Consider the following 21,621-nt stretch of genomic DNA (forward strand, 5'->3'; position numbering starts at 1 on the left):
CAATATCTCTCTTTTGCAAAGAGCTAGGCATTGGAAAATTCAGGGCTATAACGTGTAGATGAAGCACTAACAGGAGGCTTTAAAATTTTCATTCTAGTGTCTTTCGTTTGGGAGAAAAATGCAAAGGTACAATACAGTTTTTCCTTGCCGATATCTCTCTTTTGCAAAGAGATAGGCATTGGAAAATCCAGGGCTATAACGTGTAGATGAAGCACTAACAGGAGGCTTTAAAATTTTCATTCTAGTGTCTTTCGTTTGGGAGAAAAATGCAAAAGTACAATGCTGCTTTTCCTTGCCGATATCTCTCTTTTGCAAAGAGATAGGCATTGGAAAATGCAGGGCTATAACGTGTATATGAAGCACTAACAGGAGGCTTTAAAATTTTCATTCTAGTGTCTTTCGTTTGGGAGAAAAATGCAAAGGTACAATACAGCTTTTCCTTGCCGATATCTCTCTTTTGCTAAGAGATAGGCATTGGAAAATTCAGGGCTATAACGTGTAGATGAAGCACTAAAAGGAGGCTTTAAAATTTTCATTCTAGTGTCCTTCGTTTGGGAGAAAAATGCAAAGGTACAATACAGCTTTTCCTTGCCGATATCTCTCTTTTGCAAAGAGATAGGCATTGGAAAATTCAGGGCTATAACGTGTAAATGAAGCACTAACAGGAGGCTTTAAAATTTTCATTCTAGTGTCTTTCGTTTGGGAGAAAAATGCAAAGGTACAATACAGCATTTCCTTGCCGATATCTCTCTTTTGCAAAGAGATAGGCATTGGAAAATTCAGGGGTATTACGTGTAGATGAAGCACTAAAAGGAGGCTTTAAAATTTTCATTCTAGTGTCTTTCGTTTGGGAGAAAAATGTAAAAGTACAATGCAGCTTTTCCTTGCCGATATCTCTCTTTTGCAAAGAGATAGGCATTGGAAAATTCAGGGCTATAACGTGTAGATGAAGCACTAACAGGAGGCTTTAAAATTTTCATTCTAGTGTCTTTCGTTTGGGAGAAAAATGTAAAAGTACAATGCAGCTTTTCCTTGCCGATATCTCTCTTTTGCAAAGAGATAGGCATTGGAAAATTCAGGGCTATAACGTGTATATGAAGCACTAACAGGAGGCTTTAAAATTTTTCATTCTAGTGTCTTTCGTTTGGGAGAAAAATGCAAAGGTACAATACAGCTTTTCCTTGCCGATATCTCTCTTTTGCAAAGAGATAGGCATTGGAAAATTCAGGGCTATAACGTGTAGATGAAGCACTAACAGGAGGCTTTAAAATTTTCATTCTAGTGTCTTTCGTTTGGGAGAAAAATGCAAAGGTACAATACAGCTTTTCCTTGCCGATATCTCTCTTTTGCAAAGAGCTAGGCATTTGAAAATTCAGGGCTATAACGTGTAGATGAAGCACTAACAGTAGACTTTAAAATTTTCATTCTAGTGTCTTTCGTTTGGGAGAAAAATGCAAAGGTACAATACAGCTTTTCCTTGCCGATATCTCTCTTTTGCTAAGAGATAGGCATTGGAAAATTCAGGGCTATAACGTGTAGATGAAGCACTAAAAGGAGGCTTTAAAATTTTCATTCTAGTGTCCTTCGTTTGGGAGAAAAATGCAAAGGTACAATACAGCTTTTCCTTGCCGATATCTCTCTTTTGCAAAGAGATAGGCATTGGAAAATTCAGGGCTATAACGTGTAGATGAAGCACTAACAGGAGGCTTTAAAATTTTCATTCTAGTGTCCTTCGTTTGGGAGAAAAATGCAAAGGTACAATACAGCTTTTCCTTGCCAATATCTCTCTGTTGCAAAGAGCTAGGCATTGGAAAATTCAGGGCTATAACGTGTAGATGAAGCACTAACAGGAGGCTTTAAAATTTTCATTCTAGTGTCTTTCGTTTGGGAGAAAAATGCAAAGGTACAATACAGCATTTCCTTGCCGATATCTCTCTTTTGCAAAGAGATAGGCATTGGAAAATTCAGGGCTATTACGTGTAGATGAAGCACTAAAAGGAGGCTTTAAAATTTTCATTCTAGTGTCTTTCGTTTGGGAGAAAAATGTAAAAGTACAATGCAGCTTTTCCTTGCCGATATCTCTCTTTTGCAAAGAGATAGGCATTGGAAAATTCAGGGCTATAACGTGTAGATGAAGCACTAACAGGAGGCTTTAAAATTTTCATTCTAGTGTCTTTCGTTTGGGAGAAAAATGTAAAAGTACAATGCAGCTTTTCCTTGCCGATATCTCTCTTTTGCAAAGAGATAGGCATTGGAAAATTCAGGGCTATAACGTGTATATGAAGCACTAACAGGAGGCTTTAAAATTTTCATTCTAGTGTCTTTCGTTTGGGAGAAAAATGCAAAGGTACAATACAGCTTTTCCTTGCCGATATCTCTCTTTTGCTAAGAGATAGGCATTGGAAAATTCAGGGCTATAACGTGTAGATGAAGCACTAAAAGGAGGCTTTAAAATTTTCATTCTAGTGTCCTTCGTTTGGGAGAAAAATGCAAAGGTACAATACAGCTTTTCCTTGCCGATATCTCTCTTTTGCAAAGAGATAGGCATTGGAAAATTCAGGGCTATAACGTGTAGATGAAGCACTAATAGGAGGCTTTAAAATTTTCATTCTAGTGTCCTTCGTTTGGGAGAAAAATGCAAAGGTACAATACAGCTTTTCCTTGCCGATATCTCTCTTTTGCAAAGAGATAGGCATTGGAAAATTCAGGGCTATAACGTGTAGATGAAGCACTAACAGGAGGCTTAAAAATTTTCATTCTAGTGTCTTTCGTTTGGGAGAAAAATGCAAAGGTACAATACAGCTTTTCCTTGCCGATATCTCTCTTTTGCAAAGAGCTAGGCATTGGAAAATTCAGGGCTATAACGTGTAGATGAAGCACTAACAGTAGACTTTAAAATTTTCATTCTAGTGTCTTTCGTTTGGGAGAAAAATGCAAAGGTACAATACAGCTTTTCCTTGCCAATATCTCTCTTTTGCAAAGAGCTAGGCATTGGAAAATTCAGGGCTATAACGTGTAGATGAAGCACTAACAGGAGGCTTTAAAATTTTCATTCTAGTGTCTTTCGTTTGGGAGAAAAATGCAAAGGTACAATACAGTTTTTCCTTGCCGATATCTCTCTTTTGCAAAGAGATAGGCATTGGAAAATTCAGGGCTATAACGTGTAGATGAAGCACTAACAGGAGGCTTTAAAATTTTCATTCTAGTGTCTTTCGTTTGGGAGAAAAATGCAAAGGTACAATACAGCTTTTCCTTGCCGATATCTCTCTTTTGCAAAGAGATAGGCATTTGAAAATTCAGGGCTATAACGTGTAGATGAAGCACTAACAGAAGGCTTTAAAATTTTCATTCTAGTGTCCTTCGTTTGGGAGAAAAATGCAAAGGTACAATACAGCTTTTCCTTGCCGATATCTCTCTTTTGCAAAGAGATAGGCATTGGAAAATTCAGGGCTATAACGTGTAGAGGAAGCACTAATAGGAGGCTTTAAAATTTTCATTCTAGTGTCCTTCGTTTGGGAGAAACATGCAAAGGTACAATACAGCTTTTCCTTGCCGATATCTCTCTTTTGCAAAGAGATAGGCATTGGAAAATTCAGGGCTATAACGTGTAGATGAAGCACTAACAGGAGGCTTTAAAATTTTCATTCTAGTGTCTTTCGTTTGGGAGAAAAATGCAAAGGTACAATACAGCTTTTCCTTGCCGATATCTCTCTTTTGCAAAGAGATAGGCATTTGAAAATTCAGGGCTATAACGTGTAGATGAAGCACTAACAGAAGGCTTTAAAATTTTCATTCTAGTGTCCTTCGTTTGGGAGAAAAATGCAAAGGTACAATACAGCTTTTCCTTGCCGATATCTCTCTTTTGCAAAGAGATAGGCATTGGAAAATTCAGGGCTATAACGTGTAGATGAAGCACTAATAGGAGGCTTTAAAATTTTCATTCTAGTGTCCTTCGTTTGGGAGAAACATGCAAAGGTACAATACAGCTTTTCCTTGCCGATATCTCTCTTTTGCAAAGAGATAGGCATTGGAAAATTCAGGGCTATAACGTGTAGATGAAGCACTAACAGGAGGCTTTAAAATTTTCATTCTAGTGTCTTTCGTTTGGGAGAAAAATGCAAAGGTACAATACAGCTTTTCCTTGCCAATATCTCTCTTTTGCAAAGAGCTAGGCATTGGAAAATTCAGGGCTATAACGTGTAGATGAAGCACTAACAGGAGGCTTTAAAATTTTCATTCTAGTGTCTTTCGTTTGGGAGAAAAATGCAAAGGTACAATACAGCATTTCCTTGCCGATATCTCTCTTTTGCAAAGAGATAGGCTTTGGAAAATTCAGGGCTATTACGTGTAGATGAAGCACTAAAAGGAGGCTTTAAAATTTTCATTCTAGTGTCTTTCGTTTGGGAGAAAAATGTAAAAGTACAATGCAGCTTTTCCTTGCCGATATCTCTCTTTTGCAAAGAGATAGGCATTGGAAAATTCAGGGCTATAACGTGTAGATGAAGCACTAACAGGAGGCTTTAAAATTTTCATTCTAGTGTCTTTCGTTTGGGAGAAAAATGTAAAAGTACAATGCAGCATTTCCTTGCCGATATCTCTCTTTTGCAAAGAGATAGGCATGAGAAAATTCAGGGCTATAACGTGTATATGAAGCACTAACAGGAGGCTTTAAAATTTTCATTCTAGTGTCTTTCGTTTGGGAGAAAAATGCAAAGGTACAATACAGCTTTTCCTTGCCGATATCTCTCTTTTGCTAAGAGATAGGCATTGGAAAATTCAGGGCTATAACGTGTAGATGAAGCACTAACAGGAGGCTTTAAAATTTTCATTCTAGTGTCCTTCGTTTGGGAGAAAAATGCAAAGGTACAATACAGCTTTTCCTTGCCGATATCTCTCTTTTGCAAAGAGATAGGCATTGGAAAATTCAGGGCTATAACGTGTAGATGAAGCACTAATAGGAGGCTTTAAAATTTTCATTCTAGTGTCCTTCGTTTGGGAGAAAAATGCAAAGGTACAATACAGCTTTTCCTTGCCGATATCTCTCTTTTGCAAAGAGATAGGCATTGGAAAATTCAGGGCTATAACGTGTAGATGAAGCACTAACAGGAGGCTTTAAAATTTTCATTCTAGTGTCTTTCGTTTGGGAGAAAAATGCAAAGGTACAATACAGCTTTTCCTTGCCGATATCTCTCTTTTGCAAAGAGCTAGGCATTGGAAAATTCAGGGCTATAACGTGTAGATGAAGCACTAACAGTAGACTTTAAAATTTTCATTCTAGTGTCTTTCGTTTGGGAGAAAACTGCAAAGGTACAATACAGCTTTTCCTTGCCAATATCTCTCTTTTGCAAAGAGCTAGGCATTGGAAAATTCAGGGCTATAACGTGTAGATGAAGCACTAACAGGAGGCTTTAAAATTTTCATTCTAGTGTCTTTCGTTTGGGAGAAAAATGCAAAGGTACAATACAGTTTTTCCTTGCCGATATCTCTCTTTTGCAAAGAGATAGGCATTGGAAAATTCAGGGCTATAACGTTTCGATGAAGCACTAACAGGAGGCTTTAAAATTTTCATTCTAGTGTCTTTCGTTTGGGAGAAAAATGCAAAGGTACAATACAGCTTTTCCTTGCCGATATCTCTCTTTTGCAAAGAGATAGGCATTTGAAAATTCAGGGCTATAACGTGTAGATGAAGCACTAACAGGAGGCTTTAAAATTTTCATTCTAGTGTCCTTCGTTTGGGAGAAAAATGCAAAGGTACATTACAGCTTTTCCTTGCCGATATCTCTCTTTTGCAAAGAGATAGGCATTGGAAAATTCAGGGCTATAACGTGTAGATGAAGCACTAACAGGAGGCTTTAACATTTTCATTCTAGTGTCTTTCGTTTGGGAGAAAAATGCAAAGGTACAATACAGCTTTTCCTTGCCAATATCTCTCTTTTGCAAAGAGCTAGGCATTGGAAAATTCAGGGCTATAACGTGTAGATGAAGCACTAACAGGAGGCTTTAAAATTTTCATTCTAGTGTCTTTCGTTTGGGAGAAAAATGCAAAAGTACAATGCTGCTTTTCCTTGCCAATATCTCTCTTTTGCAAAGAGCTAGGCATTGGAAAATTCAGGGCTATAACGTGTAGATGAAGCACTAACAGGAGGCTTTAAAATTTTCATTCTAGTGTCTTTCGTTTGGGAGAAAAATGCAAAAGTACAATGCTGCTTTTCCTTGCCGATATCTCTCTTTTGCAAAGAGATAGGCATTGGAAAATGCAGGGCTATAACATGTAGATGAAGCACTAACAGGAGGCTTTAAAATTTTCATTCTAGTGTCTTTCGTTTGGGAGAAAAATGCAAAAGTACAATGCTGCTTTTCCTTGCCGATATCTCTCTTTTGCAAAGAGATAGGCATTGGAAAATGCAGGGCTATAACGTGCAGATGAAGCACTAACAGGAGGCTTTAAAATTTTCATTCTAGTGTCTTTCGTTTGGGAGAAAAATGCAAAGGTACAATACAGCTTTTCCTTGCCAATATCTCTCTTTTGCAAAGAGCTAGGCATTGGAAAATGCAGGGCTATAACGTGTAGATGAAGCACTAACAGGAGGCTTTACAATTTTCATTCTAGTGTCTTTCGTTTGGGAGAAAAATGCAAAGGTACAATGCTGCTTTTCCTTGCCGTTATCTCTCTTTTGCAAAGAGATAGGCATTGGAAAATGCAGGGCTATAACGTGTAGATGAAGCACTAACAGGAGGCTTTTAAATTTTCATTCTAGTGTCCTTCGTTTGGGAGAAAAATGCAAAGGTACAATACAGTTTTTCCTTGCCGATATCTCTCTTTTGAAAAGAGATAGGCATTGGAAAATTCAGGGCTATAACGTGTAGATGAAGCACTAACAGGAGGCTTTAAAATTTTCATTCTAGTGTCTTTCGTTTGGGAGAAAAATGCAAAGGTACAATACAGCTTTTCCTTACCAATATCTCTCTTTTGCAAAGAGCTAGGCATTGGAAAATTCAGGGCTATAACGTGTAGATGAAGCACTAACAGGAGGCTTTAAAATTTTCATTCTAGTGTCTTTCGTTTGGGAGAAAAATGCAAAAGTACAATGCAGCTTTTCCTTGCCGATATCTCTCTTTTGCAAAGAGATAGGCATTGGAAAATGCAGGGCTATAACGTGTAGATGAAGCACTAACAGTAGGCTTTAAAAATTTCATTCTAGTGTCTTTCGTTTGGGAGAAAAATGCAAAGGTACAATACAGCTTTTCCTTGCCGATATCTCTCTTTTGCAAAGAGATAGGCATTGGAAAATGCAGGGCTATAACGTGTAGATGAAGCACTAACAGTAGGCTTTAAAAATTTCATTCTAGTGTCTTTCGTTTGGGAGAAAAATGCAAAGGTACAATACAGCTTTTCCTTGCCGATATCTCTCTTTTGCAAAGAGATAGGCATTGGAAAATGCAGGGCTATAACGTGTAGATGAAGCACTAACAGTAGGCTTTAAAAATTTCATTCTAGTGTCTTTCGTTTGGGAGAAAAATGCAAAGGTACAATACAGCTTTTCCTTGCCGATATCTCTCTTTTGCAAAGAGATAGGCATTGGAAAATTCAGGGCTATAACGTGTAGATGAAGCACTAACAGGAGGCTTTAAATTTTTCATTCTAGTGTCTTTCGTTTGGGAGAAAAATGCAAAGGTACAATACAGTTTTTCCTTGCCGATATCTCTCTTTTGCAAAGAGATAGGCATTGGAAAATTCAGGGCTATAACGTGTAGATGAAGCACTAACAGGAGGCTTTAAAATTTTCATTCTAGTGTCTTTCGTTTGGGAGAAAAATGCAAAGGTACAATACAGCATTTCCTTGCCGATATCTCTCTTTTGCAAAGAGATAGGCATTGGAAAATTCAGGGCTATTACGTGTAGATGAAGCACTAAAAGGAGGCTTTAAAATTTTCATTCTAGTGTCTTTCGTTTGGGAGAAAAATGTAAAAGTACAATGCAGCTTTTCCTTGCCGATATCTCTCTTTTGCAAAGAGATAGGCATTGGAAAATTCAGGGCTATAACGTGTAGATGAAGCACAAACAGGAGGCTTTAAAATTTTCATTCTAGTGTCTTTCGTTTGGGAGAAAAATGCAAAAGTACAATGCAGCTTTTCCTTGCCGATATCTCTCTTTTGCAAAGAGATAGGCATTGGAAAATTCAGGGCTATAACGTGTATATGAAGCACTAACAGGAGGCTTTAAAATTTTCATTCTAGTGTCTTTCGTTTGGGAGAAAAATGCAAAGGTACAATACAGCTTTTCCTTGCCGATATCTCTCTTTTGCTAAGAGATAGGCATTGGAAAATTCAGGGCTATAACGTGTAGATGAAGCACTAAAAGGAGGCTTTAAAATTTTCATTCTAGTGTCCTTCGTTTGGGAGAAAAATGCAAAGGTACAATACAGCTTTTCCTTGCCGATATCTCTCTTTTGCAAAGAGATAGGCATTGGAAAATTCAGGGCTATAACGTGTAGATGAAGCACTAACAGGAGGCTTTAAAATTTTCATTCTAGTGTCTTTCGTTTGGGAGAAAAATGCAAAGGTACAATACAGCATTTCCTTGCCGATATCTCTCTTTTGCAAAGAGATAGGCATTGGAAAATTCAGGGGTATTACGTGTAGATGAAGCACTAAAAGGAGGCTTTAAAATTTTCATTCTAGTGTCTTTCGTTTGGGAGAAAAATGTAAAAGTACAATGCAGCTTTTCCTTGCCGATATCTCTCTTTTGCAAAGAGATATGCATTGGAAAATTCAGGGCTATAACGTGTAGATGAAGCACTAACAGGAGGCTTTAAAATTTTCATTCTAGTGTCTTTCGTTTGGGAGAAAAATGTAAAAGTACAATGCAGCTTTTCCTTGCCGATATCTCTCTTTTGCAAAGAGATAGGCATTGGAAAATTCAGGGCTATAACGTGTATATGAAGCACTAACAGGAGGCTTTAAAATTTTCATTCTAGTGTCTTTCGTTTGGGAGAAAAATGCAAAGGTACAATACAGCTTTTCCTTGCCGATATCTCTCTTTTGCAAAGAGATAGGCATTGGAAAATTCAGGGCTATAACGTGTAGATGAAGCACTAACAGGAGGCTTTAAAATTTTCATTCTAGTGTCTTTCGTTTGGGAGAAAAATGCAAAGGTACAATACAGCTTTTCCTTGCCGATATCTCTCTTTTGCAAAGAGCTAGGCATTTGAAAATTCAGGGCTATAACGTGTAGATGAAGCACTAACAGTAGACTTTAAAATTTTCATTCTAGTGTCTTTCGTTTGGGAGAAAAATGCAAAGGTACAATACAGCTTTTCTTTGCCGATATCTCTCTTTTGCTAAGAGATAGGCATTGGAAAATTCAGGGCTATAACGTGTAGATGAAGCACTAACAGGAGGCTTTAAAATTTTCATTCTAGTGTCTTTCGTTTGGGAGAAAAATGCAAAGGTACAATACAGCATTTCCTTGCCGATATCTCTCTTTTGCAAAGAGATAGGCATTGGAAAATTCAGGGCTATTACGTGTAGATGAAGCACTAAAAGGAGGCTTTAAAATTTTCATTCTAGTGTCTTTCGTTTGGGAGAAAAATGTAAAAGTACAATGCAGCTTTTCCTTGCCGATATCTCTCTTTTGCAAAGAGATAGGCATTGGAAAATTCAGGGCTATAACGTGTAGATGAAGCACTAACAGGAGGCTTTAAAATTTTCATTCTAGTGTCTTTCGTTTGGGAGAAAAATGTAAAAGTACAATGCAGCTTTTCCTTGCCGATATCTCTCTTTTGCAAAGAGATAGGCATTGGAAAATTCAGGGCTATAACGTGTATATGAAGCACTAACAGGAGGCTTTAAAATTTTCATTCTAGTGTCTTTCGTTTGGGAGAAAAATGCAAAGGTACAATACAGCTTTTCCTTGCCGATATCTCTCTTTTGCTAAGAGATAGGCATTGGAAAATTCAGGGCTATAACGTGTAGATGAAGCACTAAAAGGAGGCTTTAAAATTTTCATTCTAGTGTCCTTCGTTTGGGAGAAAAATGCAAAGGTACAATACAGCTTTTCCTTGCCGATATCTCTCTTTTGCAAAGAGATAGGCATTGGAAAATTCAGGGCTATAACGTGTAGATGAAGCACTAATAGGAGGCTTTAAAATTTTCATTCTAGTGTCCTTCGTTTGGGAGAAAAATGCAAAGGTACAATACAGCTTTTCCTTGCCGATATCTCTCTTTTGCAAAGAAATAGGCATTGGAAAATTCAGGGCTATAACGTGTAGATGAAGCACTAACAGGAGGCTTTAAAATTTTCATTCTAGTGTCTTTCGTTTGGGAGAAAAATGCAAAGGTACAATACAGCTTTTCCTTGCCGATATCTCTCTTTTGCAAAGAGCTAGGCATTGGAAAATTCAGGGCTATAACGTGTAGATGAAGCACTAACAGTAGACTTTAAAATTTTCATTCTAGTGTCTTTCGTTTGGGAGAAAAATGCAAAGGTACAATACAGCTTTTCCTTGCCAATATCTCTCTTTTGCAAAGAGCTAGGCATTGGAAAATTCAGGGCTATAACGTGTAGATAAAGCACTAACAGGAGGCTTTAAAATTTTCATTCTAGTGTCTTTCGTTTGGGAGAAAAATGCAAAAGTACAATGCTGCTTTTCCTTGCCGATATCTCTCTTTTGCAAAGAGATAGGCATTGGAAAATTCAGGGCTATAACGTGTAGATGAAGCACTAACAGGAGGCTTTAAAATTTTCATTCTAGTGTCCTTCGTTTGGGAGAAAAATGCAAAGGTACAATACAGCTTTTCCTTGCCAATATCTCTCTTTTGCAAAGAGCTAGGCATTGGAAAATTCAGGGCTATAACGTGTAGATGAAGCACTAACAGGAGGCTTTAAAATTTTCATTCTAGTGTCTTTCGTTTGGGAGAAAAATGCAAAGGTACAATACAGCATTTGAAGCAATGTCTGTTTGGATAATGATGGGGGAGGTGTTGTTCAATCTTCTCCTTCTTTCTCTTCCCTTTCTATTTCCAATCGATCTCCTTCAATTTCGCCAAGTGTCCCTCAAAAACAGTGAGAAAGAGCAATATTTTGTAGGGTGTCTTAAATTTCAGGGAATTCTAAGTTGTATAGCTCAATTAGATGGTTCGTACCGTACTCACGTATAGTACGGAGAATTTCACACGTATAAAGGTTTCTTTGTGGACCCAAGATTTCATCCAGCTGGATGGTTTGTTCTGTGTGTTCCTTCAAATTCTCGCCAAATGGTGTCACAGCATGGGAGATACCGGGGAAAGAGTGTCCCAATTACTGAATATATCTCAATTAATTTTATCCAATTAATTATACAGGTAACCAGTGGGAATAAACTGGCGTACCGTACTCACACTCCAAAAATGTTAAGTACACCCATAAAGGTATCTTTTACAGGTAATCCAAACTTCAGACAGATAAAACAGGTATAGGAGAGTAGAGGGTAAGCGTACCCCACTTACAATCTTCAATGATGTTTCCAAGCACGTAGCGGTTTCTTTTTCTAGTCTCTTCCCATGAAGTGGACCTCCACTCCTAAGTCCTCCAATCTCGGTAAAATGAGATATATATCAGGAGTGGAAGTTTGATAAAAAGTATTTTATTGAATGTAAACAGTAAAATAGCAGCAATAGGGCAAAAAGACTCCTAACAAAACAACCAGAAGATGTTTTACCACTACCAAACAAGAGATGAAATAGATCCGGATTATCTCACCTCAGTCAATAATGGTCTGGATAGTTTGTAAGTAGTGAATGGCCCTCACACCAACGCGTTTCGACCGGGAGGTCTTTTTCAAGGTGTGTTATGAGGGCAACTGTACTTCTACTTATACCCCAAAACAGGAAACAGTCATAATGTGGGCGTGATCAGTCACAATTAAAATCAATATATTAAAACACATATTCCGTAGTTAAAAACCTTCAGATTCTGTGACTAATGGGTATCTAATAACATTTGGGGACATTTCATGTACTAATAAATCGTGTTTCTTATTCTATTTGTACATATATTGTGCTGTGCGTTCCACCTGTCCGTGGTGGAACGCACCATTTCCGCCGGAAATAGATAGGGGAACAAGAAATGGTTCCCAATATATCCTGCCGATAGATGGTCCGCATCACGTGCTGCCGGAAGTGATGTGCGTTCCACTCGTTCACAGTGGAACGCACTCACTGATGGATGGTCCGCGTCACGTGCTGCCGGAAGTGATGTGCGTTCCACTCGTTCACGGTGGAACGCACTCACTGATTGATGGTCCGCGGCCTATGTTTCCGGAAGTACTGTGCGTTCCACTCGTCTTTAGTGGAACGCACTTCCTCCGGATGTGGCGGACATTCGTGAAGGGGGAGTGTAATGAGTGACGCGTACAGTAGTGTGCGTTCCACTCATTCTTAGTGGAACGCACAACCCGGAACTGGCGGGTCTCTCTCCATATCTGTGGTGATGGTCCAGTTTTATAATCTGACATGAGGAAAACAGTAGTTTGTACATGAGAAGTAAAATCTTATGGAAAATAAAAAATGATATACTAGTTAAAATAAATTATACTTAAATACAATTGATAGTGAAATATATTTTCATGTATTTTTGTAAACTCCTATACAAGAATTTTAGGAAGGGTTAGGTGAAGAGAAACCTTCTATTAAGAGGGCCTCTCTTTCACAGGACCTATTAATAGTGTAAATAAAATCTATGTTAGCTGATATTTACATATATTTTATACATTCCTATATTGGACCTAGTTGGATGGTACCGGGTTAGGTGAAGGGAAACCTTCTATTAAGAGGGCCTCTCTTTCATAGGACCTATTAATAGTGTGAATACAATCTATGTTAGCTGATATTTACATATATTTTACACATTACTTTACTGGACCCAGTTGGATGGTACCGGTGTAATTGGGAGAGGGAAATCTACTGTAGGAAGGACTTATGGAACATAGATTGTGCTAACAAATACCAGTAAAGTAATGTGTAAAATATATGTAAATATCAGCTAACATAAAATTCTTGTATAGGAGAGAGACCCGCCAGTTCCGGGTTGTGCGTTCCACTAAGAATGAGTGGAACGCACACTACTGTACGCGTCACTCATTACACTCCCCCTTCACGAATGTCCGCCACATCCGGAGGAAGTGCGTTCCACTAAAGACGAGTGGAACGCACAGTACTTCCGGAAACATAGGCCGCGGACCATCAATCAGTGAGTGCGTTCCACCGTGAACGAGTGGAACGCACATCACTTCCGGCAGCACGTGACGCGGACCATCCATCAGTGAGTGCGTTCCACTGTGAACGAGTGGAACGCACATCACTTCCGGCAGCACGTGATGCGGACCATCTATCGGCAGGATATATTGGGAACCATTTCTTGTTCCCCTATCTATTTCCGGCGGAAATGGTGCGTTCCACCACGGACAGGTGGAACGCACAGCACAATATATGTACAAATAGAATAAGAAACACGATTTATTAGTACATGAAATGTCCCCAAATGTTATTAGATACCCATTAGTCACAGAATCTGAAGGTTTTTAACTACGGAATATGTGTTTTAATATATTGATTTTAATTGTGACTGATCACGCCCACATTATGACTGTTTCCTGTTTTGGGGTATAAGTAGAAGTACAGTTGCCCTCATAACACACCTTGAAAAAGACCTCCCGGTCGAAACGCGTTGGTGTGAGGGCCATTCACTACTTACAAACTATCCAGACCATTATTGACTGAGGTGAGATAATCCGGATCTATTTCATCTCTTGTTTGGTAGTGGTAAAACATCTTCTGGTTGTTTTGTTAGGAGTCTTTTTGCCCTATTGCTGCTATTTTACTGTTTACATTCAATAAAATACTTTTTATCAAACTTCCACTCCTGATATATATCTCATTTTACCGAGATTGGAGGACTTAGGAGTGGAGGTCCACTTCATGGGAAGAGACTAGAAAAAGAAACCGCTACGTGCTTGGAAACATCATTGAAGATTGTAAGTGGGGTACGCTTACCCTCTACTCTCCTATACCTGTTTTATCTGTCTGAAGTTTGGATTACCTGTAAAAGATACCTTTATGGGTGTACTTAACATTTTTGGAGTGTGAGTACGGTACGCCAGTTTATTCCCACTGGTTACCTGTATAATTAATTGGATAAAATTAATTGAGATATATTCAGTAATTGGGACACTCTTTCCCCCGGTATCTCCCATGCTGTGACACCATTTGGCGAGAATTTGAAGGAACACACAGAACAAACCATCCAGCTGGATGAAATCTTGGGTCCACAAAGAAACCTTTATACGTGTGAAATTCTCCGTACTATACGTGAGTACGGTACGAACCATCTAATTGAGCTATACAACTTAGAATTCCCTGAAATTTAAGACACCCTACAAAATATTGCTCTTTCTCACTGTTTTTGAGGGACACTTGGCGAAATTGAAGGAGATCGATTGGAAATAGAAAGGGAAGAGAAAGAAGGAGAAGATTGAACAACACCTCCCCCATCATTATCCAAACAGACATTGCTTCAAAGACTTTTTGACTATTTTATGAATCATTCTCAGCAGTGCGCAGTTGTGTTAGTTCCCCTTTTTTTGTTCATGGTTACGGTATATGGTGTTGAGTGACACCAGGGTTCTATATAACTGCAGCCGCAGTGAGCGCAGTGGTTTACTATCCTTGTATTTTCTTTACAATACAGCATTTCCTTGCCGATATCTCTCTTTTGCAAAGAGATAGGCATTGGAAAATTCAGGGCTATTACGTGTAGATGAAGCACTAAAAGGAGGCTTTAAAATTTTCATTCTAGTGTCTTTCGTTTGGGAGAAAAATGTAAAAGTACAATGCAGCTTTTCCTTGCCGATATCTCTCTTTTGCAAAGAGATAGGCATTGGAAAATTCAGGGCTATAACGTGTAGATGAAGCACTAACAGGAGGCTTTAAAATTTTCATTCTAGTGTCTTTCGTTTGGGAGAAAAATGTAAAAGTACAATGCAGCTTTTCCTTGCCGATATCTCTCTTTTGCAAAGAGATAGGCATTGGAAAATTCAGGGCTATAACGTGTATATGAAGCACTAACAGGAGGCTTTAAAATTTTCATTCTAGTGTCTTTCGTTTGGGAGAAAAATGCAAAGGTACAATACAGCTTTTCCTTGCCGATATCTCTCTTTTGCTAAGAGATAGGCATTGGAAAATTCAGGGCTATAACGTGTAGATGAAGCACTAAAAGGAGGCTTTAAAATTTTCATTCTAGTGTCCTTCGTTTGGGAGAAAAATGCAAAGGTACAATACAGCTTTTCCTTGCCGATATCTCTCTTTTGCAAAGAGATAGGCATTGGAAAATTCAGGGCTATAACGTGTAGATGAAGCACTAATAGGAGGCTTTAAAATTTTCATTCTAGTGTCCTTCGTTTGGGAGAAACATGCAAAGGTACAATACAGCTTTTCCTTGCCGATATCTCTCTTTTGCAAAGAGATAGGCATTGGAAAATTCAGGGCTATAACGTGTAGATGAAGCACTAACAGGAGGCTTTAAAATTTTCATTCTAGTGTCTTTCGTTTGGGAGAAAAATGCAAAGGTACAATACAGCTTTTCCTTGCCGATATCTCTCTTTTGCAAAGAGCTAGGCATTGGAAAATTCAAGGCTATAACGTGTAGATGAAGCACTAATAGGAGGCTTTAAAATTTTCATTCTAGTGTCTTTCGTTTGGGAGAAAAATGCAAAAGTACAATGCTGCTTTTCCTTGCCGATATCTCTCTTTTGCAAAGAGATAGGCATTGGAAAATGCAGGGCTATAACATGTAGATGAAGCACTAACAGGAGGCTTTAAAATTTTCATTCTAGTGTCTTTCGTTTGGGAGAAAAATGCAAAGGTACAATACAGCTTTTCCTTGCCAATATCTCTCTTTTGCAAAGAGCTAGGCATTGGAAAATGCAGGGCTATAACGTGTAGATGAAGCACTAACAGGAGGCTTTACAATTTTCATTCTAGTGTCTTTCGTTTGGGAGAAAAATGCAAAGGTACAATGCTGCTTTTCCTTGCCGATATCTCTCTTTTGCAAAGAGATAGGCATTGGAAAATGCAGGGCTATAACGTGTAGATGAAGCACTAACAGGAGGCTTTTAAATTTTCATTCTAGTGTCCTTCGTTTGGGAGAAAAATGCAAAGGTACAATACAGTTTTTCCTTGCCGATATCTCTCTTTTGAAAAGAGATAGGCATTGGAAAATTCAGGGCTATAACGTGTAGATGAAGCACTAACAGGAGGCTTTAAAATTTTCATTCTAGTGTCTTTCGTTTGGGAGAAAAATGCAAAGGTACAATACAGCTTTTCCTTGCCAATATCTCTCTTTTGCAAAGAGCTAGGCATTGGAAAATTCAGGGCTATAACGTGTAGATGAAGCACTAACAGGAGGCTTTAAAATTTTCATTCTAGTGTCTTTCGTTTGGGAGAAAAATGCAAAAGTACAATGCAGCTTTTCCTTGCCGATATCTCTCTTTTGCAAAGAGATAGGCATTGGAAAATGCAGGGCTATAACGTGTAGATGAAGCACTAACAGTAGGCTTTAAAAATTTCATTCTAGTGTCTTTCGTTTGGGAGAAAAATGCAAAAGTACAATGCAGCTTTTCCTTGCCGATATCTCTCTTTTGCAAAGAGATAGGCATTGGAAAATTCAGGGCTATAACGTGTAGATGAAGCACTAATAGGAGGCTTTAAAATTTTCATTCTAATGTCCTTCGTTTGGGAGAAAAATGCAAAGGTACAATACAGCTTTTCCTTGCCGATATCTCTCTTTTGCAAAGAGATAGGCATTGGAAAATTCAGGGCTATAACATGTAGATGAAGCACTAACAGGAGGCTTTAAAATTTTCATTCTAGTGTCTTTCGTTTGGGAGAAAAATGCAAAGGTACAATACAGCTTTTCCTTGCCGATATCTCTCTTTTGCAAAGAGATAGGCATTGGAAAATTCAGGGCTATAACGTGTAGATGAAGCACTAACAGGAGGCTTTAAAATTTTCATTCTAGTGTCCTTCGTTTGGGAGAAAAATGCAAAGGTACAATACAGCTTTTCCTTGCCGATATCTCTCTTTTGCAAAGAGATAGGCATTGGACAAATTCAGGGCTATAACGTGTAGATGAAGCACTAACAGGAGGCTTTAAAATTTTCATTCTAGTGTCTTTCGTTTGGGAGAAAAATGCAAAGGTACAATACAGCTTTTCCTTGCCGATATCTCTCTTTTGCAAAGAGCTAGGCATTGGAAAATTCAGGGCTATAACGTGTAGATGAAGCACTAACAGGAGGCTTTAAAATTTTCATTCTAGTGTCTTTCGTTTGGGAGAAAAATGCAAAGGTACAATACAGCTTTTCCTTGCCAATATCTCTCTTTTGCAAAGAGCTAGGCATTGGAAAATTCAGGGCTATAACGTGTAGATGAAGCACTAACAGGAGGCTTTAAAATTTTCATTCTAGTGTCTTTCGTTTGGGAGAAAAATGCAAAGGTACAATACAGTTTTTCCTTGCCGATATCTCTCTTTTGCAAAGAGATAGGCATTGGAAAATTCAGGGCTATAACGTGTAGATGAAGCACTAACAGGAGGCTTTAAAATTTTCATTCTAGTGTCCTTCGTTTGGGAGAAAAATGCAAAGGTACAATACAGCTTTTCCTTGCCAATATCTCTCTTTTGCAAAGAGCTAGGCATTGGAAAATTCAGGGCTATACCGTGTAGATGAAGCACTAACAGGAGGCTTTTACATTTTCATTCTAGTGTCCTTCGTTTGGGAGAAAAATGCAAAGGTACAATACAGCTTTTCCTTGCCGATATCTCTCTTTTGCAAAGAGCTAGGCATTGGAAAATTCAGGGCTATAACGTGTAGATGAAGCACTAACAGGAGGCTTTAAAATTTTCATTCTAGTGTCTTTCGTTTGGGAGAAAAATGCAAAGGTACAATACAGCTTTTCCTTGCCAATATCTCTCTTTTGCAAAGAGCTAGGCATTGGAAAATTCAGGGCTATAACGTGTAGATGAAGCACTAACAGGAGGCTTTAAAATTTTCATTCTAGTGTCTTTCGTTTGGGAGAAAAATGCAAAGGTACAATACAGTTTTTCCTTGCCGATATCTCTCTTTTGCAAAGAGCTAGGCATTGGAAAATTCAGGGCTATAACGTGTAGATGAAGCACTAACAGGAGGCTTTAAAATTTTCATTCTAGTGTCTTTCGTTTGGGAGAAAAATGCAAAGGTACAATACAGTTTTTCCTTGCCGATATCTCTCTTTTGCAAAGAGATAGGCATTGGAAAATTCAGGGCTATAACGTGTAGATGAAGCACTAACAGGAGGCTTTAAAATTTTCATTCTAGTGTCCTTCGTTTGGGAGAAAAATGCAAAGGTACAATACAGCTTTTCCTTGCCAATATCTCTCTTTTGCAAAGAGCTAGGCATTGGAAAATTCAGGGCTATACCGTGTAGATGAAGCACTAACAGGAGGCTTTTACATTTTCATTCTAGTGTCCTTCGTTTGGGAGAAAAATGCAAAGGTACAATACAGCTTTTCCTTGCCGATATCTCTCTTTTGCAAAGAGATAGGCATTGGAAAATTCAGGGCTATAACGTGTAGATGAAGCACTAACAGGAGGCTTTAAAATTTTCATTCTAGTGTCTTTCGTTTGGGAGAAAAATGCAAAGGTACAATACAGCTTTTCCTTGCCGATATCTCTCTTTTGCAAAGAGATAGGCATTTGAAAATTCAGGGCTATAACGTATAGATGAAGCACTAACAGGAGGCTTTAAAATTTTCATTCTAGTGTCCTTCGTTTGGGAGAAAAATGCAAAGGTACAATACAGCTTTTCCTTGCCGATATCTCTCTTTTGCAAAGAGATAGGCATTGGAAAATTCAGGGCTATAACGTGTAGATGAAGCACTAATAGGAGGCTTTAAAATTTTCATTCTAGTGTCCTTCGTTTGGGAGAAAAATGCAAAGGTACAATACAGCTTTTCCTTGCCGATATCTCTCTTTTGCAAAGAGATAGGCATTGGAAAATTCAGGGCTATAACGTGTAGATGAAGCACTAACAGGAGGCTTTAAAATTTTCATTCTAGTGTCTTTCGTTTGGGAGAAAAATGCAAAGGTACAATACAGCTTTTCCTTGCCGATATCTCTCTTTTGCAAAGAGCTAGGCATTGGAAAATTCAGGGCTATAACGTGTAGATGAAGCACTAATAGGAGGCTTTAAAATTTTCATTCTAATGTCCTTCGTTTGGGAGAAAAATGCAAAGGTACAATACAGCTTTTCCTTGTCGATATCTCTCTTTTGCAAAGAGATAGGCATTGGAAAATTCAGGGCTATAACGTGTATATGAAGCACTAACAGGAGGCTTTAAAATTTTCATTCTAGTGTCTTTCGTTTGGGAGAAAAATCAGCTTGAATGCTTCAGGGGCTGGGGCATAGCCAACATGAGCCCCACACCGAAGGAGGGTGGAGGTGTTTAATGCAAACTAGGGGTCAGACAAGCGCCGCAAAAGGCCACCATGCCCTGCACGCCCCTTTTCTGTTTTCATATGCAGACGAGGGTTGAAGCCAACTTTGACCCACTGCTTGGATGACATCACCATATGCAAATCCATCTGCGGCAGGCCTTCCCCCAGGAATGCTTGCACTAGTTGTTGCATTTGGTTTGTTGTTTGGGGGTGCTTCAGTATTAGGCAGCCTTCTGCCCTCCCATGTTCATCTGAAAATATGTGTTCTCCCTGCAGTTGTTGTCCCCAGATGAGAGTTCCCTTGTGCTGCCTCAGTTGAATCTCCTTAACTTGACAGAGATGTGCCTGAGCAGCGGCCCTCCCCAGCTCTATCCCAAATCATACTTATTTTGCATAGGAGATACCATGGTCATGAAGATTATTCTCCCAGGGTGAGGTTCATTCATTGCATTCTGGGTATGCTGACCCCTGTGATTTCCCCAAATGTGGGAAACTCGACTGCTTTATTTGTGGTAGTGGGGGACTGTGTTTGTATTTTCCTCTGGTCAGCTCTGGTAAAAGTCAGATTTCTTTGTTTCAGAGCCTTGTTCTTCTTTTGAGAGTTCCCTTGTGCTAGTTCTTCAGAACGAACAAATCTTTTGCCTTTTACTAAAGATTTCCGTGGAGAGGAGCAAAACTGAGTTTTATCTCAATTTTTGCATGCCCCGTCTTATTGGGGTTTCTTTTATCAGTTTAAAGATAGAACGAGTGTGCTTTAATGTAAGCTCATTTGCGTAGAAATGACAGTAAATGTTTGTTTCTTTTCAAACAGAACTTTCTTGACTATACTAATTGCTTGAAAGATCTGGGAGCACATGGAAAAGAGTACAAACCATGTTTATAGCAAGGGGAAGCCTGGTGAGAAATCTGCTTTCTTTCTTTCAAATTGGGTGCTCACTTTGAGCTGAATGAGGACTGCTGGCATGGCACTCAGGCGACAGGTAGAATCTTGGTCATGCTGTGGTTTCTCTTCAGAACGAACAAATCTTTTGCCTTTTACTAAAGATTTCCGTGGAGAGGAGCAAAACTGAGTTTTATCTCAATTTTTGCATGCCCCATCTTATTGGGGTTTTATTTTATTGGTTTAAAGATAGAACGAGTGTGCTTTAATGTAAGCTCATTTGCATAGAAATGACAGTAAATGTTTGTTTCTTTTCAAACAGAACTTTCTTGACCACACTAATTGTTTGAAAGATCTGGGAGCACATGGAAAAGAGTACAAACCATGTTTATAGCAAGGGGAAGCCTGGTGAGAAATCTGCTTTCTTTCATTCAAATTGGGTGCTCACTTTGAGCTGAATGAGAACTGCTGGCATGGCACTCAGGCGACAGGTGGAATCTTGGTCATGCTCTGGTTTCTCTTCAGAACTAACAAATATTTCGCCTTTTATTAAAGATTTCCGTGGAGAGGAGCAAAACTGAGTTTTATCTCAATTTTTGCATGCCCCATATTATTGGGGTTTCTTTTATCAGTTTAAAGACAGAACGAGTGTGCTTTCTTGTTAGCTTTAATGTAAGTTTATTTGCATAACAATGACAGTAAATGTTTGTTTCTTTTCAAACAGAACTTTCTTGACCATGCTACTTGCTTGAAAGATCTGGGAGCACATGGAAAACAGTACAAACCATGCAGTATCACAAGAGCCTTTATTTGATCTTTCATGAAGATAGAGCAGAATTGAGGACACGTCAACAATTTCTGCCGAAGGTGGTTCATCTTTCCACATGGTGCCTTTGGCCACTGACACCTTCGTTGAGTCAAAGTCTCTGGCTGTGGTCAGAACTTTGAAAATTTATGTCACCAGAACGGTTCAGATTAGGAAAACAGAGGCTCTGTTTGTCCTGTATGCTCCCAACATGATTGGGTGTCCTGCTTCCATGCAGACCATTATGCGCTGGATCTGTGGTAAAATTCAGCATGCTCATTCCACGGCAGGATTGCCGTTACTGAATTAGGTGAAGACCCATTCTACTAGAAAGGTGGGTTCATCCTGGGCAGCTGGTCGGGGAGTCTCGGCATTGCAACTTTGCCGAGCAGCTATTTAGTAAACACTTTTGCTAAGTTTTACAAGTTTGA

General features: G+C 38.8%; 4 non-coding genes across 4 annotated transcripts; all 4 read left to right on the forward strand.

Annotated features, from left to right (window-relative positions):
* The first annotated feature begins 19,885 nt into the window (after nt 1-19,885).
* Nucleotides 19,886-20,049, forward strand: LOC135032993 (U1 spliceosomal RNA). The gene has a single exon (XR_010228439.1). It is a non-coding gene; the product is annotated as a U1 spliceosomal RNA (small nuclear RNA).
* A 59-nt stretch (nt 20,050-20,108) lies between these two features.
* LOC135033158 (U5 spliceosomal RNA) lies at nt 20,109-20,225 on the forward strand. The gene has a single exon (XR_010228569.1). It is a non-coding gene; the product is annotated as a U5 spliceosomal RNA (small nuclear RNA).
* A 274-nt stretch (nt 20,226-20,499) lies between these two features.
* On the forward strand, nt 20,500-20,615 carry LOC135033148 (U5 spliceosomal RNA). Its single transcript, XR_010228559.1, has one exon. It is a non-coding gene; the product is annotated as a U5 spliceosomal RNA (small nuclear RNA).
* A 275-nt stretch (nt 20,616-20,890) lies between these two features.
* Nucleotides 20,891-21,006, forward strand: LOC135033154 (U5 spliceosomal RNA). Its single transcript, XR_010228565.1, has one exon. It is a non-coding gene; the product is annotated as a U5 spliceosomal RNA (small nuclear RNA).
* Nucleotides 21,007-21,621: the final 615 nt, after the last annotated feature.

The sequence above is a fragment of the Pseudophryne corroboree genome, unplaced genomic scaffold (assembly GCF_028390025.1).
Source record: "Pseudophryne corroboree isolate aPseCor3 unplaced genomic scaffold, aPseCor3.hap2 scaffold_567, whole genome shotgun sequence".
Lineage (NCBI taxonomy): Eukaryota > Metazoa > Chordata > Amphibia > Anura > Myobatrachidae > Pseudophryne > Pseudophryne corroboree.